The sequence below is a fragment of the Danio rerio genome, chromosome 10 (genome assembly GCF_052040795.2).
Source record: "Danio rerio strain M-AB ecotype USA chromosome 10, GRCz13ab, whole genome shotgun sequence".
Lineage (NCBI taxonomy): Eukaryota > Metazoa > Chordata > Actinopteri > Cypriniformes > Danionidae > Danio > Danio rerio.
Window position 1 is genome coordinate 33759179 of NC_141030.1, and position 27613 is coordinate 33786791.

Consider the following 27613-nt stretch of genomic DNA (forward strand, 5'->3'; position numbering starts at 1 on the left):
GTATGTATTGAAAATAGCAGAGGGCCTAATGCTGTGTTCACACCAGACGTGGCTTGTGCAAATAAATCACACTATTCGCACGTAAATAGACACATGATTATTTTGAGTTGACCTTGCGTGTAGTCGTGCATTTATACTTCTGCAAGCTGTTTGTGTTGCTCTGAAATAACTCTCCCAAAATGCTAGCTGGCTGCAGGTTTTTATGTTCCTCTGTATCGTTTCTTTGCGAGTGTTTTGTTTTTTTCTAAACAACCTTAATGAACAAGTAGCTAAAACTCGCGCATTCAGAGGCGGGAACCAGTGGACGTGCTACAACTTTAATTAAAAGTTAAACACAAAACAACAGTTTTCATCTAGAGCTCCTTCACGGGACTCGACACTTGTAAAGACTTGATACAAACGGGTTCGCACGGCTCTCGTCCCGCCCACATTGGTCACAGATACCAAGCCGACCAATCACAGAGCTTTCTCTACATGACGTTGCAAGGTGTAGTTACATTTTATTAGAGGTAAGTGTTAGCGTCAGCCACGGCATGGGCTATGCGACCATGTGAAGACTTCGCCAGAGCGTGCACTTGATGCAGAAGTTAAAATCAGCCTTTACTCGCTTCATTCACTCGTGACATTCAATTTACAATAGAGGTGGAATCGCATCATGGGTGAGGCTTCTGTCTGCTCAGTGGCTTTAGCTTCGTTGCTAAATGGTTAACATGGATATTATGGTAAACGTAGTTGTGCTTTGTGTGCTTTAGGAAGGCTGAAAAACAGTGTAGATTTGTTCGGCGCCATGTCTGAGTCCTCTAGATACTTTCAGAGGTGCACCTAGCTTTAAGTTCATAAACTCTTCCAGAAACTATATCTGGATGGAAGAAGCTTTCAATAGCTTCAGACTGAGCCAAGCCCAGTTTGATGAGGTGTTGTCCATTGTTGGAAGGAGTATTTCCCCTGGAGACACCAACAACAGGCATTACGTCATAATCAAGAGCAAACTCCTGGATAACGTGCTGCTTCATTTGTGCTACTTGCACTGCAGGATGTTTATGCTCTTCTTTGCATTAACTTAACTTGAGTAAACTTTTGTTGTCTCATGGTTTTCTTGATTTTTAAATAGAACCTTAGACTTTTACTATAATAATAAAAAAACTCTTTCAAATAAATGCTGGTGTTTTAAACTTTAAGAGTCAAGGAATCCTGAAGAGGTTTACAAAAATATCAGTAATCTGTGTTTGATCATTAACAAAGACTGTAGTATTGAAGCTGAAAATTCAGGTTCAGGCATAAATTAGTAGCATTTTAAAATATACTGCAATAGAAAACAGTTATTTAAAATATCATATTATTAATATTATTTTGTATTTTTCTTTATAGGAGTTTTAAAAATATATATTTTATTAAATGGTACTGATTACAAATGTTTGAATGCTTGTGCATATGAATATAAATATACTTTTAAATGCTAACATGTAATTTACCTCATTATGCGCCTTGATTTGATTGCAATTACAATTATGTGCTCAGTAGGGTACCAATTTGTACCTGAAAACTTTCCTTGTCAAAGCTTATTGTTTTGTTTTTCATAATTACAACAACTTAATGTTCCATGTTCAAAAGAATAATAAGAGTAGCTCTTGTTCATAAACATAATTTCAAGTAGGGGATAATTGTGTGTTTAATCCAGGGGTTTGTCTATGTACAAAAATAAGCAGAGGGACTAAGAAAGATCCCTGTGGTGCTCCATACTTTTTTTTTGGTGTCAACTGTGTTGTCTCATAATTTTCTTAAAAATAATTTAATGATACTCTTAGAGTTTTGCTTCATTTAAAAATAAAGGTTTCAAACACAAACCTAACTTTTCATTTTATTAATTAAAATCAATCATTTGAAAAATTTACTCAAGATCCTACCTTGGATCAGTTTTGCATTACAGGAATAATTTCAACCCAGGCTCATTCTGAAAACATACCCCTATTTACATTTCTTGAGAGCGCCAAATATGCTTATTACAATTAAAAGCTAGACTGCGATGAGAATAAACCTGGAAGGTAAGGACCAGCACTGTAAACATTGCAAATTCAATGTGCAGATGTGATGTAAACATTACTTTAATATAATTAAGCATATTTAATATAATAGGGATTAAACAAAATGATAATCGTTCAGATTGGTACTAAAATGATCAAGTATTGTGTATTGTGACAAGTCTAATATAGTGAACAAATCAGTTCATTAACTTGAGTTTAATAAATGGCATCTAAAATGTGTGTTTGAAAAAAAAAACATTAGCTAACTAGTGCCGTTTCATTATAACTATAACTGAAAGTCTGATATCCTTTTTTATTTTCACTATCCATTCAGAACGGACCTTTGGGTCACTCGGAAGGTGGTGAAATTATAATTTTTATTACTGTCTTTTCACTGATAATATATACAGCTAGATACACTACAATATGCCATCACAGACGCCATTCCTGTGTGACTGCAGGCGATACTTCTGGGTTTCCACTCACAGCAACCTTGCTTTCGCTTTTAAAATAGCGGCCATGTGAAATCAGTCTCCACATTCCAGGAGGTACGTTTGTTTGCAGTTTTTGTTTTTTGCGAATGCACTAGGGGCCGCTGTGTTCGCTTTTTAGATCTCATGATTCTCTCACGAGTGCCATTTGCGCCTGCTGTTCTCACAAAAATCCACTAGAGGCCACTTTCGACTGACTGACTTACTAGTTGTTGCTAGATCATATATGGTTGCGGCCGGAAGTTAACAGGAATTATTTGTATTAATTAATAAATTTCCCATTTATTGTATTTTATTAACATCTACCCCAGGGGTGGGCAAACTCTGTTCTGGAGGGCTGGTGTCCTGCACAGTTTTGCTCCAACACTAATCAAACACACCTGAACATGGTAATCAGTGTTTCCAAAATCACTAGAAATCTATAAGCAGGTGTGTTCGATTAGAGTTGGAGCTAAACTGTGCAGGACACCGGCCCTCCAGGACCGAGTTTGCCCACCCCTGATCTACCCCCACTCCAACCCTAAACCCAACCATCACAGTAACGTAAAACCCAACCAATAGTATTTTTAAAAGCACAGTTTGACTCGCCCATCCACTTCCCTAAAACCCAACCAACAGAGAAGAAAAAAGAAAAGCCCACATTTTCAGATTTTACTACATTTTACCCTGCATTCTGGAACCATTGTTCAACGGACTTGAATCCCATTGTCGTGGTCAACTTCTTTCTGCATCTCACACCTGTTGTTTTTTTTTATTTAAAAACTTTTTACATTACTAATATTTTCATCACACTTACTGTATATGAAATTAAGTGAAATTAACTCAAATAGGAAAAAAACATTCATGTGGGTGTGTATATAAATATAAATTGAACTGTTTTTACTAATAAAAGTATTTAGACTAAATTAATTATTCACAAAGTAAGGGTAAATACATTTAGCTCTGATATGCTTTTAAATTATGCGCACTGATTTCACTATGATTATTATTCTGTGCTCAATAGGATGCCAATTTGTTCTTGGAAACTTTGCTCTGACTCCATTGCCATAGCTTAATGTTTTCTTTTTCGTAATTACAATAGCGTCATGCTTTCTTTTTCAAAATGCAGAAACAATTATAAAGCCTCTCAGTAGCCTTGATTGTTTCCTGTCACCCCTGGCTCGTCATGCTAATTTTACACGCAACTCGATGATCTCCCAGCTTTCGCGAAGTAAGAGCCCCCACTTATCGTGCATTTCCAAGCTATCAGGAGTTCAGTTGTATGTATAATGGATGTTCTCTTTCCTGCTGAGTTCAGGTTGGCATCAGCGACAGTGATTTTTACCCCAAGAACTCCATTCGCTGCTGTGAGTGTCTCATTTCCTGGACCTGTTATACATTGTTCTGGGGAGTAAAGTGCGTCATGCGGTGTGGAGCTGTCAAGTTTTTTTTTCTTCTTAACAAGTTTCGTTTGGCAGATTATTTGGGTGTTGTGTGCATTGCATTGATCATAAAGATTGAACTTTTTTGGGTTTAGTTGGGTTTTTTGCGATATGCACTATACAGAGTTATGTTTTTTATTTGGTCATTTTTGGATTGGTCTTGTTTTTTTCTTATGTTTAGTTTAGTTTAGTTTTGCTTTTAGTATTGTAGGTTTCCTGGATGTTTTGCATTGTATTGATCATAAAGGGCTCTATTTTAATGCTCTAAGCCCAAAGTCTAAAGCGCATGATGCAAAAGTATTAAGGGCATGTCCGAATCCACTTTGCTATATTTAAATAAATAAGTAATCAGTAGCCAAATTATCATCAAGACTATGAGCATGTTGCAGCCTTATATAAAGCATTTATTTGTGCTCCGATTCAGAAGAAAATACAGCCTCATCAAACTCTCAACTAGGAGAGAAAAAGACCTTCGCAGAAAGACCTGTCATCATAGCAGAACAATAGGCTTTTACAGCCATTTCAGATTTGAGAAATAAGTGAACTGCGGAGGTGATGTGCATTCTGTGCTGGATGTCTAAGATGTAATGAGGAATGAGGGTTCGCTTCTGTGGTAATTGAACATCACATACATATTATGTAGATGTAAATGGTGGTTAAATTATTCTTTATATTAAAAGGCATTATAAAAGACACATTAGAAAGGGTCTGTTCATGGAACTATTTTACATATAAAAGAACAGAACTGTTCACTTGTCAAACGTCTGAAGTTTGATTTAAGATTTGACTGCTCTTGAAAACTTTTCAGGAGGTTTTGTAATTTGTGGTTTTCTCAGTCATTTTGAGAGGCTTGGTCATTCAATCTACAGCAGTGCTTCAGCACAAGGATAATGGCTGTTTCAACGACCTACAGTTTAAAACTTTTGGAGGTCAGCACACAAATCTGTTTTGGATAAAAAAAAAAAATCTATATACTATATATATAAAAAAGTAATTTAATGAAATGTTGAATGTCAGTTTTGATTTAGGTAAAACAAACAAATAAACAAACAAACAAGCAAAATACGTTCTTTCATATGTGCACCAATATAACTCTAATGAAACCAATAACCAAGAAGGATTTGAAAGTGGTTTATAATTTTATTGTTTTTTATTTCATTTTATTTTTTCCATAATCCTATAGAATTATGAGCACCCGTAGGAAACCCACGTGAACGTGGGGAGAACATGCAAACTCCACACAGAAATGCCAACTGACCTAGCTGAGGCTCGAACCAGCAACCTTCTTGCTGTGAGGTGATCATGCTACCCACTGTGCCACCATGACACCCCTCAATTTAATTTAAGTTTATTTGTATATCGCTTTTTACAATAAGTGATGTTTAATAAACAGATTTCGGGAGGAGCATGCACAGATGTTTCAACAATTCTAACACTTAATTGACAATCGTTCTATTATCCAATCAGCATTTGACCAAACCCCCATAAATTCCAAACTCCTTCTACCTTCATTATCTCACGACTTTAGCATCCCACACAGCGTCACACAGACACCTCACCTCTTAAACACTATCTACCTAGGGTGAGTGTTGTGGGGCCGGGCTAGACACTTTACTCATACTCCAATGCCCCTCACTTTCCCAAAAAGGCAAGTAACACAAGTTGGGGTGTCTTTTCCAAGCTCTGAGCCCTCTCCCTGAACAGCACGCCAAATATGCTTTTTTTTTTAAACATCTTGAAGTGTGAACTAATAAATTATTTACAAATGTTTCACATTATTGTTTTACAATCAAATTAAGTTAAAGTTTTTTTTTATATTTATTTGAGTTTTTTCATTTGCAAATTAAAGCAGTACACCACAGCATTGAAAGAAAAAATAAATCAAAATAAAATACATATCGTTTCAGACTTTCTCAGTTAACAGTGATGAAACGGGGTATGCCATATTTGTTCAGTCCATATGTTATCATTTAACATGAGAGGCTTGACAACATCTAAAAAAAGGATTATACTAAAGAGGTGTGTCTTAATACAAAAAACAAACAAACAAACAAACAAAAACAGGTCATATTATCTTGATTCACAAAACCTTCAAAGTTGAAATCAAAGTTACCAGTGAAGGAATACACTCATATTTTTAATACAAGTCATATTTTTAGGCAATATGTTATCATTTGTCATGAGGGTCTTGGTAACATTCAAAGAGTACATAATAGAAATAATGTAGAATGAATGAATAAATAAATAAAACAAATAAAAAAAAGTTCAAGTTACAATACAAGTGAATAAATTAATAATAATAAATATATTATTATATACAGACAATTGAATAAATACAGACAATTTTATTTCATATAGGTGATGTCTTTGTGTACATGTTTAATGAAGTGTTTTTGTGTATTAAGTATATGCGTTGTCCTGGATGTCCTTGATGGTTGGGATCATCTTTTCATCTCTTTGTGTGATTTGTTCTCGAAGTCCTTAATGGATGGCATTATCTTTTCATATGTGTTGTCCTTGAGATCCTCGATGGTTGGCATCATCTCTTCAAAGGTCTTGGATCCCATCAATAGCACTGTACAATCTCTAGTGGCCTTGGGATGAGTATTCCCAGATGGAAAACATAAAGAACATAGAAAATAATTTGCATTGCTGCGGTTCATTATGTGTTTGAACAAGATATATTAAATATCAGTGCAAAAATGAAGTGCTATAAATGGAAATAGCAGTTATATAGCCAAACATAGAAACAAACATATAAAGCATATACAGTTGAAGTCAGAATTAATAGCCCCCCTGAATTATTAGCGCCCCTGTTTATTTTTTTTTACCAATTTCTGTTTAATGGAGGGAAGATTATTTTAGCACATTTTTAAGCATAATAGTTTTAAAAACTTATTTCTAATAACGGATTTATTTTATCTTTAACATGATGACAGTAATTAATATTTTACTTGATATTTTTTAAGACACTTCTATACAGCTTAAAGTGACATTTAAAGGCTTAACTAGGTTAATAAGGTGAACTAGGCAAGTTAGGGTAATTAGGAAAGTTATTGTATAACGATGGTTTGTTCTGTAGATTATTGAAAAAAAGACAATAATCTGCATCACCTGCATGAAGCACACTTGTCTATCATACTGTTATGCATTGTGTGTACGCTTATCTACACTGTAAAAAATGTCTATATTTTCAATATTATGCTGTAATTTTTCACAGTAAATTACATTAGTATCACTTTACGGGATTTAACTGTAAAAGTTCACAGTGATGTGTTGTATTAATAATTTTATTGTGAAATTAAGGCAGGTAGCATGATTACAGCAAATTACCGTAAACATATAGAATTTGCATGTTAGTTATAGGAATTTAAACACTTTTTATTGCATTCAACATTATTACAAATGAACTTTTGTGCTAGGATTTGCACTTTTTTGATGTTTAGAAATAACAGAATGTTATTGCTGCCCCCAAAGCAATTTACTTACATCTTCAAAAATAACTTGAAAGAAGTTTTGAAGTGACATAAATATTAAAGTAAATTTTCTTGTTTGGGTGTGCTGCACATTTATTTAGTTTCATGAGGATAATATGGAAATATGAAATATTTTTTATTGAACAACTTCGTGCTTAGCCAAAAACATAATAAAACCAAACAATGTTAAACACCCAAAATAATGTCAAAGTCAGGGAAAATGTCAGAATGAATAGCCAAGGAAAGCCTGCTTTACAGTAAAATATAGTTAATTCTACAAGATAATACTGTAAAATCACAGTAATGGGTTTTACTGTCTACTGTGAAGTTACATTATATGTAATGCAATTATTAGCCAGTAATTTACTGTGAATTTAAGGTATTTAATATAAGGTTTTTTTTACTGTGTAAAAAAGATATATGTTTAATCTATTTTTCTAACTGAGAGAGTTAATTATTATTATTATTATTATTATTATTATTATTATTATTATTATTGTTAATATTATTATATATTTTATTTATTTATTTATTTGTTTATTTATTTTTGATGGTTTTAATATATTACATATTTGAATTGCTTTGGCAATACTGTACTGAATGTCATGCCAATAAAGCAACTTGAACTTGTGTGTCTGAGCCTTGGACATTATCAGGAAGGCTTTTCCAGAGTTTAGGAGCCATAAATGTGAAGGCTTGACCTCCTTTAGTAGACTTTTTAGTAGATATTTCAGATATGAACAAGTAGTGAACTACTTCATCAAGAGATAGTTTGACCTTTTGCTGCTTATCTTGGCTAGTACTCCCTGGTATGTTTAATAAAGAAAATTCCTTATTACAAAAATAAATAAAAACTGTTGGAAATTTCTGAAAGTTTTGGAAATTGTAGGTTGTTGTTTTATTTTGATCTTCACAATTTATATATAGTGCTTCTTCATTACAAATGTGGAATGAGAAACTTTGCTGTGAACTGAGAAAGTGGGACAAAAAGTCCACATCTGAAGAACATGCACTACCATTTAAAATTGAGGTTGGAGTCAAAACATTAGAGCAGAAATTGATTTAAAATAAATCTTTATAATATCACTAACCAACATAATGTGTACTGTATGTGTGTATCCACATTTAAATTTGTCCAGTGCTTTGAGAACTGAACGTCTCCATGGCCTCAAATCTTTCATGCGCTCTTTTAATTTACAAAAACAGTGAACAGTACATCAGCTGAATCCCTGCGGTTTGACCCTGCTCTCTTTTCCCAGTTTCCATGCCCAGCTCTGTCTCGTCTCCTCTCTCATCTCTCTCTCTCACTCTCTCTTTCTCTTTCTCTCTGTCCTCCAATCTGCAGTTGTATTCGTCTCCGTCTAGGATTGCTCTGTATTTGGGGAGTTCTGCAGAAGAAGAGCTAATTTTCTCACTCAGACGGCTCTCATCTTGTGCTCAGTGAAAGGTGCTGTTCTTTAAAGCACAGAGATTCCATGATCGGAGCAGGCCTGCCTCTTAGAGAGCCTGTTATTAATGTAAAGGTCAGTGCAGGAAAAGGGACGTGCAGTGTAGAGGACAAACCGCACACTCGCTATACTTCACATTACTGCCAGATAAAGTCGGAGATGAAAGTCTGGCTTTCTCCCTTAATCCTCAACCTGAGCTCACTTTATAGAAAGATTTTTTTTTGCAAGATGTCTGAGACGTGGTCTGTTGGGCATTATGGATGCCAGCCATGTCCTTGTAACCTTCTTTCTGTTTGTGCGGAGACCCTGAACTGGCGTTATCTGGAATCTGCTAGTTTGCATAATACCCTCAAAACTTAGAAGCTTTACTTTTTGTGGGAATGTTTTCTTTTTTTATCTTGTGTTCATCTAAATAGTGTGCATGAATGTCTTCAATTATTCACAGGATGAGAGAATTAGGAAAATCCCTTCGAGGTTCTGAATTAATAAGTGTTTGTTTGACTTGTTTATCATGTACAGGGAACACCTACTGTGGCATTAGAATTCTTTATACAACAGTTTTTCTATGTTCTAGATTCTGATTGGCTGTTATTATTCTAGAGATAACACTTGCACTTCGCCGACCATATGTTTTTATTATTTCGTATATCTGTCTGTCATCGTGGTTATTTTATGTTTACCAGTGTCTCATTTACACTAGCAGTGACTTTGTAGCTGCCTGTTGCTCTATAGGTGGCGATCTGCTGCAAAACCAGGTCTGTGTAGCTTTACAGCATAGAGAATTCAACCAGCCTTTGAGGGAGCTGAGTATCATGTGAGCTCTATCGCTGCTCCCTATTGGCTGTCGCTCAAAAAAGTCGCTGTTCATTTGCAAAAAGTTGAAGGATTCTCAACTTTGTTGCGTCGCTCGACACACCCACCTGTTCACCAACGGTCGCTCGCTTAGACTGACGTCGTCGGAAGCCGTTCACTCTTCGTTGAAATGAACAGTCACTTGTCGATTTGCTGCCGCGTGTCGCTCGTAGTGTGAATGAAGCTTGAGAGCATCCTCACCTTGGACACTATTGTGGAATCTGATATATGTCAATATAGTAGTTGTTTTTGGGTACTGAACAGTAATATTTAGTTTCAATTAATTTGTTATTTGTTCCAAAGTGACTCCACGCAAGGTAGGGAGAGTAATTGAAAAAATTGACTAGGATTATAATAGATTATCCACTTGTTAAGTGTGATGTCACGCGAAGCGGCTTCCGGATCCAAGTGCTCTATTCAACTGAATGGGGAGACTCATGAAATGGTAATAATAAACAATTACAAATCGATTTAATACTTTTGAAAATCACGATCGCAATATATATGTCCATGCCTAATATCCGATGGCCAGAAATTGTTTCATTTTTTTTATAAATTGTAAAAAATGTTGGTATTTTTCATTCAGCAAGCCCAGAGATTGTTGTGTACACTATGACTTTATATAAAATGAAGTTTAATCTGTGATATGAATAAAAAGTGAACATAAACAAATGATTTCTCAACTCGAATGAATAGCGGCTTGGACCCGGAAACAGTATTACATACGTCACCAACAAGCGGATAGGTTCTGAATGTTGATTTCGATTGCTTTTCGATTAATCGCCCAGCCCTACTTTCTAGCTCTTCTTGTGGCTGGCTCCCATTGAGAATGAAAGACTTCGGTTACTTTGACGTTCTCGCCATCTTCGGTTTAAACGCACAGTTAAAAATAGTGATTGCTGTCGTCAGTGGATGCTCAAATCAGTGCTTTATTAAGAAGAAATCGATGAGTTTGATTTGAAAAATGAATGCAGAGATAAAGGTTTTCTGGACTCTGGAATACTTGATTCTGATGGGTCAACATTCCGATGTATGCTATTCACAACAACTGAAACTAATAACACTCCTAAACTAATGAAACTAATAACTTCCTCCGAGTATACTTCAAATCATCTTGACCATCTTATATACATTCATATACATATTTATATGCTTATCTTTCAAGCCACTGTTCTAGATTGTTTGGCACTATCTTGTGACTAAATAAAAGTTAGTTAGGGTTGGATCTGTCAGGTTTACATTTAATTAAAGAGTTAATGAATTATTACAGCTCAAATCAGTGTTTTATGTATATTTATTCAGTTTTGAGAGAAGCAGCCATGTCATTGGAAGGCAAATACACATCTAGGCGGTTGTTTTGTCGAAGAACTCTATTGTTAATTGAATTTCTTTTACTTTGTTTTGCTGTATTAGATGTTATAATACAGTCAAGATACTTTGTTATTTTTTGTCAGTGAGACATTATACTACTGTACATAATGCAAAGAAAACAATCCTTTGCTACTACTGCAGTTGGTGTCAACATGAGATGTGGAAGAATGTAGGTTCCTCACACAAGCCTCTCTGTGGTTGTTTTGTTGTGTAAGCAAAATATTACACAAGTAGCAGTGCAATATGGCCCTATATCAACATGGCTCTTGTGTTTCCTATGGCACTGAGCATCAATCACAACAGTGCTGAAATACAGCCAGCTTCTACTGCTTCTAATGTGATTTTGCTCATATGTCAGAAACGAGGAATGTCCTGAGGCAATCTTATCGGTATCAAGGCAATTTTGAACTAATCAGTTTCATTAACAGTCCTTTATTTTACACCAACTGTAACGCAGGTGCAGTCTTGGTGTTTTTTTTTTTGTCCCATATTTGGTCCATTTGACCAAATCATTTAATTTTTTTCCCTCTGAAACACCTTGACGTCCTCCACAGATGTCATTTCAATAAGGTTATATAAAATGCTTTCACTGTCATCATGTCTTTCATGCACTCTTGGTTACAAAACAGCAAATTATGACTCTTCTATGGTGATTTGTCATTTAGGGTCAATTTAACCCAATCATCTTCAACAGTAAATGCATGTTTGACTTTGAATGCTCTCAAAAATAAAAAAATACGACATCATTTGCTTTCCATCAATTTGTTCCAAACCTTCATGATCTTTTCTCCCCTAGTAGAATACAAAAATGCATTTATAGATGTTATGTTTTCTAAAAAAAAATGTTTGAGAATTCTGTTTATATGTAATTGTTATAGTGCATACAAGCAGAACATTTTATTTCTAGCCATACATAATAATACTATTATTATTTTGTTATTATCATCATCATCATCATCATCAACATGATCATCCTTATTATTATTATTATTATTATTATTATTATTATTATTATTATTATTATATTTTTAACATTACTATTATTTTCATTTTTATTAATATTATTTTCAGTATTATGTTTTATAATAATAATAATAATTATTATTATTATTTTGCTATTAATATTATTTTCAGTATTATTATTATTATTATTATTATTATTATTATTATTATTATTATTATTAATATTATTATTATCATTATTATTTTATTATTATTATTATTATTATTATTATTATTATTATTATTATTATTATTATTATTATTATTATTATTATTATCATCATTATTATTATTTTAATCAAGTTTGTATTCTCTATGTGAAATGAAATTTGCCCTTGCTCTTATTATTGTCAGTGGGAGTTTATTATAGAAGCAGCAATGAATCATTTGATCTTGACAGATTTAAATTACATGATTCATTGAAAAAAAATTACTTTTCTGCTACCTGTATGATTTTCTTAACTGTGCTTCTACATCATTTTTGAAGGACGTTCTTCAAAAATCCTCTTTTTTTATTCTGTGGAAGGCAGAAAATTAACCTTGGTTTGACAATATGGTACTTAAATGATGTTAGATTTTCTTTTTGGAACTTTTTTTCTTAAAGAAATGCGTCAGTAGGAGACAACAGACTAGTTCCATGAACATATCAGTGCACTTTCTCAGTATTTATGAAACCCACAATTATGCGTTCACCTTTCTACAAATAATTTTTCTTTTAACCTTTTCACATGTCTCTCCAAAGCCACACGTAGTCCCTGAAAAGTCAAGTGTTATTTAAAGACGTTAGATGGGTTTGGCAGACAGACTTTGATCAGGGGAGTTTGTGCTAATGGTTGCTGAAACTGCGACATGCCTGATGACAACCAGCCGTCAGTCTCAGGCACATTACAGAAGAGCTGTCTAAATCACGCTGCGATCCCTCCACTACCTGCTCATCTCCAGGCAAGCTCATTTTACCTTGACGTTTTCTTTCCCCCCTTTTTCTGAGGATATAAATACATTTTTTTTAAACGAAAGCTTATGCTTTGGTTGTGTTTAGAATAGTAACGCCTGCTGTACTTTTTTCGTCTATTTTTAGAATATATATATATATATATATATATATATATATATTTTTTTTAAGATGTGTTTCTTTTTGTATTTTTAATTAAAGGTTAGATATTCTTTCATTAAAATATTAAAACGATACCAGAGCAGTGTTACATATTTTGCTGACTTATGTACTTAGATTATTCTAAATGTTTCAAGGACTGTTCAAATCCAGAGAAGCATTAGCAAGTTGATTCTTCTCTATGAGATCATGACTGTAAGAACTATGGCATAATAAAAGCTCTGCTGCTTTCGTGCTGTATCATGTTTGTCTCTCTTTTTTATACTCTGCTTTATACTACCATGATACTATGCCTATAAATACTTCTAAATAGCTAAAAATACTTCTAAATAGCTCATCCATGAACATGACTTCTGCAGAAGTCCCATAGAATGTAATGAAGACGATAACTCCTGAGATTCCACACTCAGTCACAGTGTCATCAAAGTACGCTTTTGTTTTTGATGAATAAGCAATCTCTAGTGCAAAAAAATAAAATAATAAAAAATAAAAATTATTGCTTTAACCCTTTCCTGTATATGATCACATCAGTGCTATCAGCCTCGGGTGGTCCCTAAATGTGATGAGAATGATCAGAAAGCATGTCAGCAATCGAAACATTCAAATCTGAGGCATGGAAAGGGATGCACAGTGAGTGTTGTCAGACATACTGTACTTTTTATCAGGTTTCAGACATTGTAAAATGCATGCTGATGACTTTAGAGACAGCAGTACAGTTTTTTAATTTTAAATATAACTGGACGATGTGCTTTATTCATACAAGATACACACTGTTTATGTTACTAGAACATTTACTCTATTTTCCTACCTGTGAAACAGCCACTTACTATTGTGTATTTCAGGGGAAAATGACATAAATCCAGCAACTCTGATCTCTCCTGCACATTTGTTTAGCAAGGTGGCACCCATTCACCCATTGACATCCGTCAAACAGTCCATCCAATCATTCGTTCATCTGTCCATCAGTCCTTCCATTGATCAGATCCATCCATTTATCCCTCCATCCACTGAACAGACATATCCATCCATCCAATCGCCCGTCCATCTGTCTCAGTCCTTTCATTGATCAGATCCATCCGTCCATTCGTCCATACGTCCATACGTCCATTCATTTGTTCATTAGTCCTTTTATTGATCAGATCCATACGTTCATCCATCCATCCATTCATCCATCCATCCTTCCATTCTTCCATTGATCAATCCGTCCAATCCATCCATCCATACATTCATACATTTCTCAATCCAACCATATGTTCATACATCCCTTCATGCATCCATACATTCATACATCCATCTATACATTCATACACACATCCACCCATAAGTGCATGCATACACCCATCCATCCATCCAATTGTCCATCCGTCTGTCCGTCAGTCCTTCCATTGATCTGATCAGTCTGCCCATTCATCTGTCTATCCGTCCGTTCGTCAGTCTATACATCCATACATTCATCCATCCATAAATCCATCTATCCACCCGTCCGTTCATCCATCTTTCCATTGGACAGATCTGTCCATAAATCCATACATACATCCATTCATCCATCTATACATGCATCCATACATATCCATGCATGCATCCATCCATTCATCCATCCATCCATGATGTATTGTCTCTTTAAGAAAATAGTGGTATTAGTTGCACATACATTTTTTTTTTTAAATTCTAAAATATACAGAGAGCAAACAAAAAGACCCAATAAGTCGATGTAAACAACAAGCTCTACTCTTCTTTTATCGGAATTCTTGAAAAGCTTCTTATTTTTCCAGTAGATTCAGAAAAGCCGGTAAACATGCTGGAGTAACTGTGAGTCCAGCAGAGCAGTGAAGCAGTGTCCGTCTCTCTCACGCTTACGCACAAATACTCTCACAGCAACAGCCCAAAGTGACACCGTGCATGACAATTAACCCAGAATTATTTTGTTAATGTGTTTACTTGGCAGCCGTAGCTACCCATGTGTGCCAACAGGCGGGCCGTTTGCTGAAGACGCAGAAGGGCTAATGCAGAGGTCCAGCGGGACGCTTCACTCCCACAGAGCAGTGCCTCCGTTTGTTTGGCCGTTCCAGAGTTGCAGCAAATCAAATTAACATTTCCAGTGTTGTGAAAGATTAATGAGCAGTGTTCGTCTATAATTGCCCATCGCTAATGCTCAGATAGATAACAAAACTGCATGATCTTTGATACTTGGTGATTTGAGGCCATCTAGCAATATGTGATATGATATATTGCTTTATCTGTCAGTCTGGGTCATTATTTACGGTCTGTCTATCATCTGCATTGTTGGGCAAGCTACTTGAAAAATTTAGTGGGCTATGCTATTAGTTGTTCTACTTAAAATATAGCTTAACTACACTAAACCTACCCTCTAAGAAATGTAGCAAGCTAAGCTAAAAGCTACTTAAGAAAAGTAGCTTAGCTACATCTAAGCTGTTTTTGCCATTTTCATTTTTAAATCAAAGCAACTGAAATGCAAGTCAATCCTATCTTAGTGATCAATAAAACTGTCAATGAAACATATGAGGCAGAACCGTTCAGTTCAGTTAGTTACTGCAAATAATATGCTGTACCATACAGAAACAAATTATAGTATATAACAGCAAAAACAAACAAAAATGCAACAAAAGTAGGTGTTACACATTTAAAATACTATTGTAATTTATAATAAAGGGAAATGTTTAGGAATAAGCATTAAATTGTATCTATATTTACAACTCTTTATTAATAAATTAGTAAAAAAAAAATAATTATATATATATATATATATATATATATATATATATATATATATATATATTTTTTTTTTATATATAAAAAATATATATATTTGTATATGTAGTATTGTTAGTAACTATCGTGAACTAATAGTCATTACCATAGTATACTTTAGCTTTTACTACAGTAAGTCAACGCTGACCACTTTGAATGGATGACGTCAGGCGTTGCCGAACTGCATTGTGGATCCTTTATGCGCCGTTTCAGTGGCGTTGCTCGCTGCAGAAGTTGGGAATTTCAAACTTTTCAAACACCAATGGATGCATCAGCCAATCAAATCACTTCATGCAAATACACCAACTCAGACAGTATTTGATTGCAAACTAATTTCATTAGCTAACGCTGCTATGATGATCGCGTCGGCCCCAAATTCAAACACGCCCTCTGTCAAGCGTTGACGCTGAAGCCTCGTGTGAATCGGGCATAACCAAAATGTTTGTTGTTGATCACTGTAAAACATGAAGAAGAAGAAATCGTTATTCTCACCAACATATGGATTTACTTTTTTATCGACCAGACATCGGCCTTGCAGCTCCTTTAATGTCTGTGTTGTCACTTATTGATCCACGATCTGCAAATAGCTTGTGTGGATGCTACCGCACTACTTCACTAAAAAAATAGCTTTGCTACTGAGTAACTATTAAATTTAGTAAGTAGAAACGCTACTGTGAAATGTAGTAATACTAGTTACATCACTACTTGTAGCGACGCTACTGACCAACACTTGTCACCCTATAATATATCTGTTTATCTGTCTGATTATTAAAATATCTGATTGTCTGTCTGTCTGTCTGTTTTTGTCTTTGCCTGTCATTTGTCTCATTGTCTGTCTGATTTATTTATATCATTATGATTTGTAAGAAAAGAAGGTTAATATCAAGACAAAAAACAACACGTGCAGATTCGTGAGATGATCACACTGACAAAAGGCTGGTTTTAGGTAATAACTGAATGTTTGACAATGCCACAAATTGCAGCTAATGAAAACCCTGAAGTAATGACATAAAGTCTGAGACAAAGCCATGGCCAGGAATCTGCTGTAATTGGTGGGGAATAAATTAAATATGTGCAAATTGGGCTGACAACAAATGTTGCAATCACAATAGGCATTCATTTGTGGAAAAAAAAAACAAAAAAAACATTGCAGCTGCAATAACAGAAACATACAACACAAACCACACTGAAAGCACAGTAATGGAGTTGTAAAAGCACATTTACAAATGAAATGACAGAAATGGAACAGAAAATTGGTACACTTGCTAAAGTGTTGTTTAGAATAGGCATGTTCTGGTAAATGTCAAAAGTATTTGCATATTTTGACATTGTCATGTTGCTATTGCTGCTATATTGTACACTATGCCATTGCCATACATATTGACCATTTTTTAACGTAAATGTCTCTGATATAAATACAAAAATAAAATAAAATGTTATGAGAAACTTATATTATTTTAAATATCATATTATATTATATTAAAACTATATTATTTTAATTTAAGAAAATCTTTTCAACGTACTCTTGAATTCTTAATCATCCTGTGAATTTATTTTTATTTTTTTCTTCTTCTGAAAACGTAGCCCTATATAGCCCTAAAACATAGTCCATCTCTGTACATTGCGAATTATGTTACCAGAGATACAGTACATATGACTGCGTTTCATCTTTAAAACGAACGCTACGGTGTGTCATACGCCGTTCCTTTTTTTCGCTTACCCTAACCGCTTATCTCCGTATGCACACCTTTTCTGCTGTTACCAGTTTGTCCAGTAGCTTGACAGTACGTCGGGAGACTTGAGACACGTAGCGGAGTTGAGCGAGACAACAAGGTTCGAGTCCAGTGAAGAACGATTCCAGAAAGTAGGTAAAACAAAAACAAAAGCCAAACAATAAAATAAACAAGTAAATAACAGGGTCAGAATGTAGTAAAATCTGAAAACGTGCAAAAATCAGGTGAGTTTTCTTTTTCTGCATTGCTTTTGAAAACACTGTCGATTGGGTTTAGGGAAGAGGGTGGGTGGGTCAATCTGTGCTTTTTAAAACGCTATTGGTTGGGTTTAGGGAAGAGGGAGGGTTAGGTGGATCGGTCGGTTGGTCAATCAGTAAATCAGTCAGTTGACAGTGGCCTCTGCTGGATTTACATGGGAACAGCAGGCATGAATGGCACTCGCAAGAGAAATCTAAAAAAGCGTATACAGCGGCCTCTGGTGGATTCGCATAAAAAAAATTGGCTAAAAAACGTAACTCCTGGGATGTATTTTGCTCTCTCCAGAAATGTATATAAGGGTACATAATCATGAGCCTGGATTAATTTTTTCACAGTATGTCCTACAGTATAATGTATTTTATATAATTAAATAATATATTTATATATATATTTTTTCTTTTGGAGAAAGGCTTATTTGTTTTATTTTGGCTTGAATAAAAGCAGTTTAAAACCATTTTAAGGGCAATATTTTTTGTCCTCTTAAGCAATAGTTTTTTTTTTATTGTTTAAAGAACAAACCACTGTTATACAACAACTTACATAATTACCCTAGTTAAGTCTTTAAACTGCACTTTAAGCTGAATGCTAGTATCTTAAAAATATCTAGTACAATAATATGTACTGTCCTCGTTGCTACATAAAAGAAATCAGTGATTAGAAATTAGTAATCAAAACTGTTAAATTTAGAAACGTGTTGAAAAAATATTCTTTCTATTAAACAGAAATAAGGGAAAATGTGCAGGAAAGGGTAATATTTATGACTAATAATTGACTTAAAAATAAATACAAATAATTATGCTATCTGTATTATATACATTATTTACATTGTGCTGACATCAGAACCAAACCTCTTTATCATGCATTATAACAAAGTTGATTTTTCAACAAATGTTTTTATGCATGTCAATTAATTTAACTATTCACAGTGTCTGCTAATCTGACATTTCTGAGCATGCTTAGCTTTATAGGTGCAGTTTCAGATGTTAGCAGTAATATATGGTGAATGATGTGGTTTATAAAGCTGTGGCTGAATTGACTTGCGCTCTGACAGCTGCTGTGTTATCAGCTTCAAATGCATCAGCTTGTCTGTCGGTTTACAGCGCTGAATTGTGATTAGATGTTTTATTTTAGAGTGTTACATTTGGGCATTTGATGAACAATGGTCTTGTTTTCCCATCCTAAAAACAAAGGCGGCCATTGTTGATATTGGTTTTTGCCCTCAATGCATTCGCTCATTAATTATTCATCTGCACTCTGTATTTCAGTCGAGCTCTGTTCAGGACACATTAGACATCACTAGAGAAACACTGAAAACACGTGATGTTTGGCAGACGTGCTGAATACGGGGAAGGAAGTGATGGTAGGGGGTTTTGCAACTCAGTATTTTTTTAGTAGTGTTCATGTTAATCACTTAGATGCATATTACTATATATTTTCTTGTTTGTGGGATTCTGAGTAAGAGTCAACACAAAGACATCAAATAGCTAATAACAACAACTATACACAATATAATTGTAAGGCCCTTGTTAAACTAAATAAAGTACATATTAATAATAATAATAATAATAATTAAAAATGAACAGTAAAACAATAATAATTCATATAGCTGCAAGCAGCAATTACGGGGCCAATCAGTCCAGAGGCAGAAAGAGTAGAGCAGTCCAGAGACAGAATGAGCAAAGCAGAGGCCAAAAGCAACAAGGTTAGTAAGGAACAACGACCAAGTGAAACATGAGGTTTTGAATAAATTTGAAGTACATTTTACTTAAAATATCAGAAAATCATGAAACAATGAGCATATGAAAGATTTAATGGTTTATATTTTTGACCAATTGGAAGCAGAGTTACAAATTTGATGTGTATTGGTCAATGTTAGGTGACAATGAAGAACCTTAAAGAGCTCCTAACATGTTTTTTCTGAAAATTACCCTGTAACACAACTTTAAGTAAATTGAAATATTCAGCTAAGGCTTAAATCTGTGTGCAGTGTCTAAAACCATTGAGTCATTTATAAAAGAGTCGAATCATTGTTTGAATAAATCCCCGTGGTAACGAGTCTTTAGCTGTGCTGGCGTGGCATTGATACAGAACTTAAGCCCTGCCTATTTGCTGTGCTCGCAAACCGGGGAAAATTGAAACCTCCGGCCCCGCCCACAAAGACTGTAGACAAAAAAAAAGAGGATGACACTGTAGCAGATCCTGGTTGAATCAAGTCGCACAGATGATGTGCTCTGAAGTGTGAAGCAAAGTGTTACTTTTCCTGATGAGGCTGTGAAGAGTGGTTGAAGTTTATTTGCAAAAATACCTCAGTATTATAGCCCCAGCCTTGGGCTGTGTTCCCGTAATTTTTCTGACGAGTGCTTCAGCAATCTACACACTTAAAACCGGGGATTCATTGGGCGTTTGTTAAAGGAAGGATCAGAAAATATATTATGGGACTTTTAGAGCTTGACCTTAACTTTACAGTACACAGTTAATGGATCAGTTCCTTCCTTCATTTCACATGTGTAAGTAACCTAAGTGTGATTTAAATAATTGCCTCCTTGTTTTCTTTAGCTTGAAAGTTATGTATTGTGTTTTGTTGCTTGTATCTGGTTAACTCTTTATACTTCAAAATTGTGGATTAGCCATGCTGGGCATTTCTCTCTGTCTTGCACTTAACACAGTCCACCAATCACAACAGACTGGGTCATTGGACTAATCAGCGCAGATTAGCATCATGCTAAGGAGGGATTTGGCAACGAATGAATCTCTGAACGAATCATATAAGAGTCATTGGGGTAATTAGGTAAAAACAAATGCATATTATAAGACAATGAAAGTGTTTTTTGACCTTGCATGCATATCAGACTGTTGTTAAAGAATCCCAAAATTAAAATATGACAATTTTTAATGCATAATAGGGGCTCTTTAAGTTTGGTGTTAATATATTTTTAGCATTGCGGAGTTACAGCCTTAGATGCAGTTTGGCGTTATAGAAGCACATTTGTCGGTGCCATAAACAAAAACAGTTTTGCCTATTGAGATAAAATACACATCATTTGGTCATCATGGTCTGAAAATGATCAGAGTAAAATTTATTATTATTATTTATTATTATTATTATTATCCATTCAGAATTTTATTACATTTGGATATTTCATATAAACGTAATTTTTTTTGTATGTTTGCTTATAATACACTAAATATTTGTTATTATGTATTAATACACAACTTTAAAAATCAAGTATTTATGCTGGAAAAAATAAATACCACTTAATAAATCTAAATATCAAGTGTTCTTTTTAGTACGAAACCAACATATATAGAAATGATTCTCTATTTAAGCTGGCTTATATAACTGCAATAAGCTTTGATGATATGTTTTTTCTTTGGATCAATTTCATACATTCATATTTGTCATTCATTCAAGCATCTTAAAATTTATTAACCATGATAGTCTGAAAGTAACAGCAACAACAACAAAAGAAATCTTAGCAAACCACATCACGAGTGCGCTGTGTGAGATTTTCCTATTTGTCCAGTCTGTGCAATTGGACGATTTATCCATGCTGTGCGCTTCGCCTCCTCATGCAGATCATCTAACTACATAAACGGCCTGCGGGAGGATGAGCCAGGTAATTTGCTACAGTATGTCGGTGCAAGAAACATAAACATTTCCAAAATAAAATAAAGCAAATGCAGGCAACATCTCACTCTGATCAGTCATGTTCTTATCTCAGCCATTGTAACTTAAATATGTCAAGACTTCAGGTCTAAGTGACAGTCAGTTTTAGCCATGTAAAGCCCACCTTTGGGGCAGAAGTATTTTCACATGTGATGAGGATTCATGCCAAAAGTTCTCATAGACAATTAATATATCAGAAAATAACCGGTTGCTGACACCATGCTGCTCAGAATTTCATTCTTTCATTAATTTTCCTTCAGCTTAGTCACTTATTTATCAGGTGTCACCAGAGCGGATTCAACCACCAGCTATTCCAGCATATGTTTTATGCAGTGGTTGCCCTTCCAGCCACAACTCAGTACTGTGAAAGCTGATCAGAACGTCTCCATGTTTATTAGTCATAAAAATTAGGGGAGAAACACCAAAAATACTTAGATAGTCTAGAGAAGACCAGGTAAGGAAAATGCATCAGCATATAGTCAGCATATAGGCAGCTAGTAAAATTTTCATAAAACCTGGTACAATTACAATTTTCTATATGGCAAATGACACAGTGCACTATATAGGGGATAAACAACTCAGATAGTTTTATTTATGATTTGCATTGCGGTGAACATTTGTGAACAACAATACTGCTATGTTCTCTGTCATTGCTGTGTATTTGTTCATGTTTACCTTTAATCTACACCTCACTCAACATTTAACATAATGCTGTAATTTTCTCATTTTTGAGTGTTTACTCAGACACGACCATGGCTGAACTTTCAAAAACGTCCACTTTGTAATCCATTTCAGATTTGTTTTTTTAGTCACAATAACCCTTTTTTTTCTTTTTTTTGCAGAAAATGTTGTGTAAACAGCTCCTGAATGTTGTATTTAAGAGGAGTGAAATAGACACTCAGCAGTTTTTTAATGTGAAAAATGAGAATATACAATCACAGTACATCATAAAGAAAATGGAAAGACAAAAAGAAAAAAAATTTTGGAAAAAAGAAACACAACAACAAAAAACAAAAGCAAGGAAAAACAAACAAGGGATATATGCATTACAAATTAAAGAAAAATACTATATAATTTACACATTTCAGTTGTTTTTAAAGCCTTTTTTGTAAAAGAGTTTGGAATAGTTTCAAAGTAATACTGCATGTCAGAAAGCAAAATATAACAAAAGGTTTTTGGTTTGAAAATTTACGTTTATGTATATAAAATTTTGACGTCACACTCAGCATTGCTTTTATATACAAATGTCATGAGTCAGGTATGCTTTATAGCTTAACGAATATTGGCTGTAATATAAACAAAACACTTTTGGCTGTTTTCTTAAGACAGGGAGCCACTGTACACAGGTCCTACTTTAGCCTGACATGCTACATTTTGCAAAATGTAAAATCCGTTGCTGCAGAGACGCTTCGTTGCACGTTTTAGATAATTAATCTTCTGGAGGGCGCGGTTTACATTTTTGCAAATCTAAATTAAGTTTCTCAGGGTACTTTAAGTTGTACATATCAGTTACACATCCTTCTTATACATGTACATTAGAAGGTGACTAATCATCTACCAAACCACTTATCTAAACCCAACCAATAGTGTTTTCAAAAAGCAAACAGAGAGAAAAAAGTCCTCTCTGACCTCATAGTTTTACCTTGATTTTACATTACTTTAATTCATTCATTTTCTTGTTTGCTTAGTCTGAAAAAGTGCACAAATACAACATTTGTGAAGTACAAGGTGAGCTACAGAGCAAACTGACCACACCAGAAAAGTTGTCCACATGGATTTAGATGAGTGAGGCAAACGTATTATAAACATATTTGTGGTATTTAGGTAGTGCATAAATAAAATACTTAAACCCATTCTTGAATAATATATCCCTGTAAATATTATTAGTGTGTAAAGGAACAAATGTTGTTGGCGTCATACTGCCCCCTAGTGTTTAATTTTACTAAAAACTCCAGTCAGACATATGTTGAAGTATGTTGTTGTGGTTTTACGGAAATGTTGACTGAAGACAAGTTGTCCATATGGATTTAGATGGATGAGGCAAACGTATCATAAACGTATTATAAATGTATATTGATTTGTGGTATTTAAGTAGTGCATAAATATAATACTTAAACCCATTCTTTAATAATATGTCCAAGAACAAAAGTTGTTGGCGTCATACTGCCCCCTAGTGTATATTTGAACTAAAAACTGCTGTCAAACGTATGTTGAAGTATGTTTTTCTTCATGGCTTCACAAAAATGTAGACTGAAGCACATATTTTCAATTCGCCTGAGTTGTATGCTTCATTTGAAATCAAGCTCCAAAAAAAGCTGTGCTCCAAACAAGACACTTCAGGAAGTCGTTAAAAACACATTTCTTTACACTTCAGACTTTATTTACCTAATCCATTAACTTACAGCTATAGCTACTGGCCTCTCTCCTGGATCTGGCCCCATCAGTATGTGCTTCCTGAGCCCATGTGCGTCAAGATGTTTATTTTATCTAAAGACAGGAGAAAAGCCTAAAGGCAGGAGTGCTTATTTCAGCCAAATTACCATGCAGAATGAGTCAAGCCGAGCTGCAGGCTGAGTCACGCCAAAATGATATTAGCTTCTTACGCAGATGCATGGAGACTGACAGTGTGGATGCAGATGAGGGGAGGCTCTGAGGTCTGCCGCTTCTGGGACGGGGCTCAGCGGCTGTCAGTCTGGGGTTATGGAGGTGAGGAGAGGTGTCCGGAATGAAGCTGTGGGCACATTAAGACTGAGGAGGGAACTGAGAGTCGCTTCTGAATAAGGAGAAACATTTTGGGATAAGTGTTCTCTTGGGATGCGCTCCGAAAAATCAGCTTGTACCTGGAGCTGTAATTGAAATTATGGATGCAGGAAGAAGTTGAGTGAGAGACCAAATCAGATTGGATGTTTTTTTTGTGAGTAAATGACATGGTGTGTGTGTGTGTGTGTGTGTGTGTGTGTGTGTGTTTGTGTGTGTGTGTGTGTGTGTGTGTGTGTGTGTGTGTGTGTGTGTGTTTCACCATGCTGCATTTAGGATGCTATATACTTGGAGTATTAGGATAGCATGATGGTTATGTTCTGGGCTTGACATTAACACATGCCAACCTGCCAAATGCAGGTAGATTTCAGCTCTGGCAGTTTAGACAGCCATTACCACTAGCCACTTTGGCTTGTTGAAAATACGTCCAGTGTTCTCCAGACTCTGGAGCCTAGACTGCAGCTCTACACAAGAAGTTTGGCCAGAGGAAAAATGGCCATGTCCATGTAAGCCTGGTTTCAAAGTTTTTTTTTCTTCACTTTTGTCAATTGGTGAAGTTTTGTTCCTCGCAACTGTTGCCACTGGCTTGCTTGGTTTGGGACTTGTGGAGCTGCGTATTGATGGATTTACCCTTCAGCGTTTGGACTTTAGCAGTGAAATTTAAACCACACTGAACTGAACTAAACTTCAACTCTGAAAACTGGACTGACACAGTTTCAATTTACTAGAACTTCTACGTTATGCTGCTTTGACACAATCTACATTGTAAAAGTGCTATAGAATAAACATGAATTTAATTCAATTGAATTGAATGCTCCAGTTTCCTGGTGCGAAGCAACCGTGCCTGAAACGCAACTGATTGGTTCTCTTTGAAATAGACTGGACAGAAAGTGATGCTCGTGCACCCGCAGTCTTGCTGCTTTCAAGAGCTCCAGATTTTTTTTCAATGTCTTTTTGTAAGCGTGTAATGCATGTAACCGTTCTTTGAACAGATTATAAATAGCTAACAATAACCACACTGATTATCCTTTCATTATCACACGTAAAATCTTTTTCACTTGCTTTCTTTCGCTTAGTTATTTTTGTTGATATGGTTTAATTATATATATATATATATATTTTACAATACATTGCTTTAATAGATGATTAACTCCCCATATATGTGTAGGTAATTGATGATCTAAGATCTTTAGCCAGGACAAACCACTGTGCATAATTTTAGATGCATGACAAAAATTCTGTTTTAAATGTCAATTTTTTAAAGAAGTTTTGATGAATAAAAAGTGCATGTATAAAGCTATATTTAGCTTGTTTTGACACATTATTTAAAAATTGTGGCTAAGAAATAATTATTTATTTGTTTTTGGTGTGGTCCGAGATAAATTTCGTAGGTCCTTAATTTTGAGCTATGAAAAGATATCTGAAATAAAAAGGAATTACAATGCGACTCTATGAAATCAAAACCCATTTGTTCATGCACATTGAGCAAGCCCATACACAACACACACAAAAAAGAGAAATGAATGAGGAGGCATGTGAACATAATACAAAATCTAAATCAGGTAATTTTAGCACATAAAAACAGCAATAATAATAATAATAATAACAAAAATAAATAAATAATAATAATATTAATGATTAGAATTATTATTTTGTTGTTATTATTATTGCTGTTTATTATTATTATTATTATTATTGTTATTATTATTAATATTATCATCAATTTTATTATTATTTTGATTACTATTACTATGATTATTATTTAATACAATCTTATATTTCTTATTTTTATATTTCATAGTGTTTTAATTTCAATAACATTTATTCCTGTTGTTTTATAATACTATTATATAGTATTATTATATAGGTGTATAAACCAGTTATGGTTTATAAAAAAATAAAATAAAAAAATTATTATTATTATTATTATTATTATTATTATTATTATTATTGTTTATTTTTATGACTTATTATTGTTGTAATTACTATTATTATTGTTATTATTATTATTATTATTTAATACACTTTTAGATTTTAATATTTCATAATGCTTTAAATTCATAACATTTTTTTTATTCCTTTTGTTGGTATTATACTATTATTCTGTTATTATATAAAGTTTTAAACAGTTATGCCTTAATTATATTTATTATTTCTCAAACTGCTTCAATAATCATAATAATAATAATAATAATAATAATAATAATAATAATAATAATAATAATAATAATAATAATTATTATTATTATTACTATTATTTTTGCTATTATTATTGCGTTTTATTTATTTATTTTTTCAAATTGGTAGTATATTTTGTCATTTTAATTGTATATATTATTTAATTATTCGCAAAAGTTAATCAAGTATTGTTTTGATTTTTTTTTTCCACTTTTAGTTCATATACACTCACATATTAGCAAATGATTTCAGAAAGAGGTCCGGTTGAAAACGAAAAAAAAAAAAAAAAGGTAAAATATTTTGGAATGAACTTCCCGGATATGTAGGATTATGTAAATGTTTTCTGCCCTCTGCATTCCTCTGTTGTGAGTGAACGCAGTCAGAGGATCACCTGTTGAGTTCAAGCCGATGCACAGAGATGAGCTCTGGCCCTTGTTCTCGAACAGCCGTCACACAAGAAGCGACACTTCTCCACTCTGCGCTTGACCTTGTGGAAATTGGTGTCCGGGCCCCTCGAGACCCCTCGCCTTCAGCCGCCAGCGCTGCATATCATCTCTCTCCACTCATTCTGTCACTCGCCAACAGCAATTTTTACACCCAGGGCCCGTCTCATATAAATGAGCAGTCATCTCTCGTCGCTTCAAATGACAGGAAAAAGCTGCGACCTTCTGAAGTGACACATTCAGCACCTAGAAGTTTTTTTCTGTTGAGTATATGCTGTTTGATATAAGATAAGACATCGTAACATCAGGTTTTGCCTGCATTGTCGAGACCGTGCGCACCCATAAGGGTAACAAAAGCTGTGATCTGTTCTTCAAGCCAGGGAAATGCCTGCAGCGTTTAAAGCATTGTAGTGACACAAAGGATTTTACAGACGGAGAGTTGCTTCATTATGCTGCTTTCTCAGGTAGTTCATTTTTGGCAAATTGTAAAGCAGTGTGCGTTGGGATCATGCTTAAAGGACCTGATATACGGTACTTTGCTTGGGGTAAAAATAAGTTTCTTTTACATTTTTTAAGAGATACTTTCGTGGTGATATCTTGTTATCAAACTTTACA

General features: G+C 34.4%; 1 protein-coding gene and 1 long non-coding RNA gene across 7 annotated transcripts in view; both read left to right on the top strand.

The window, feature by feature from the left end:
• The window catches only part of ntm (neurotrimin), a 628604-nt gene that overhangs the window by 63464 nt on the left and 537527 nt on the right, over nt 1–27613 (top strand).
• On the top strand, nt 1648–4418 carry LOC147842122 (uncharacterized). The gene is made up of 2 exons (XR_015501308.1): nt 1648–2825; nt 2977–4418. It is a non-coding gene; the product is annotated as an uncharacterized LOC147842122 (long non-coding RNA).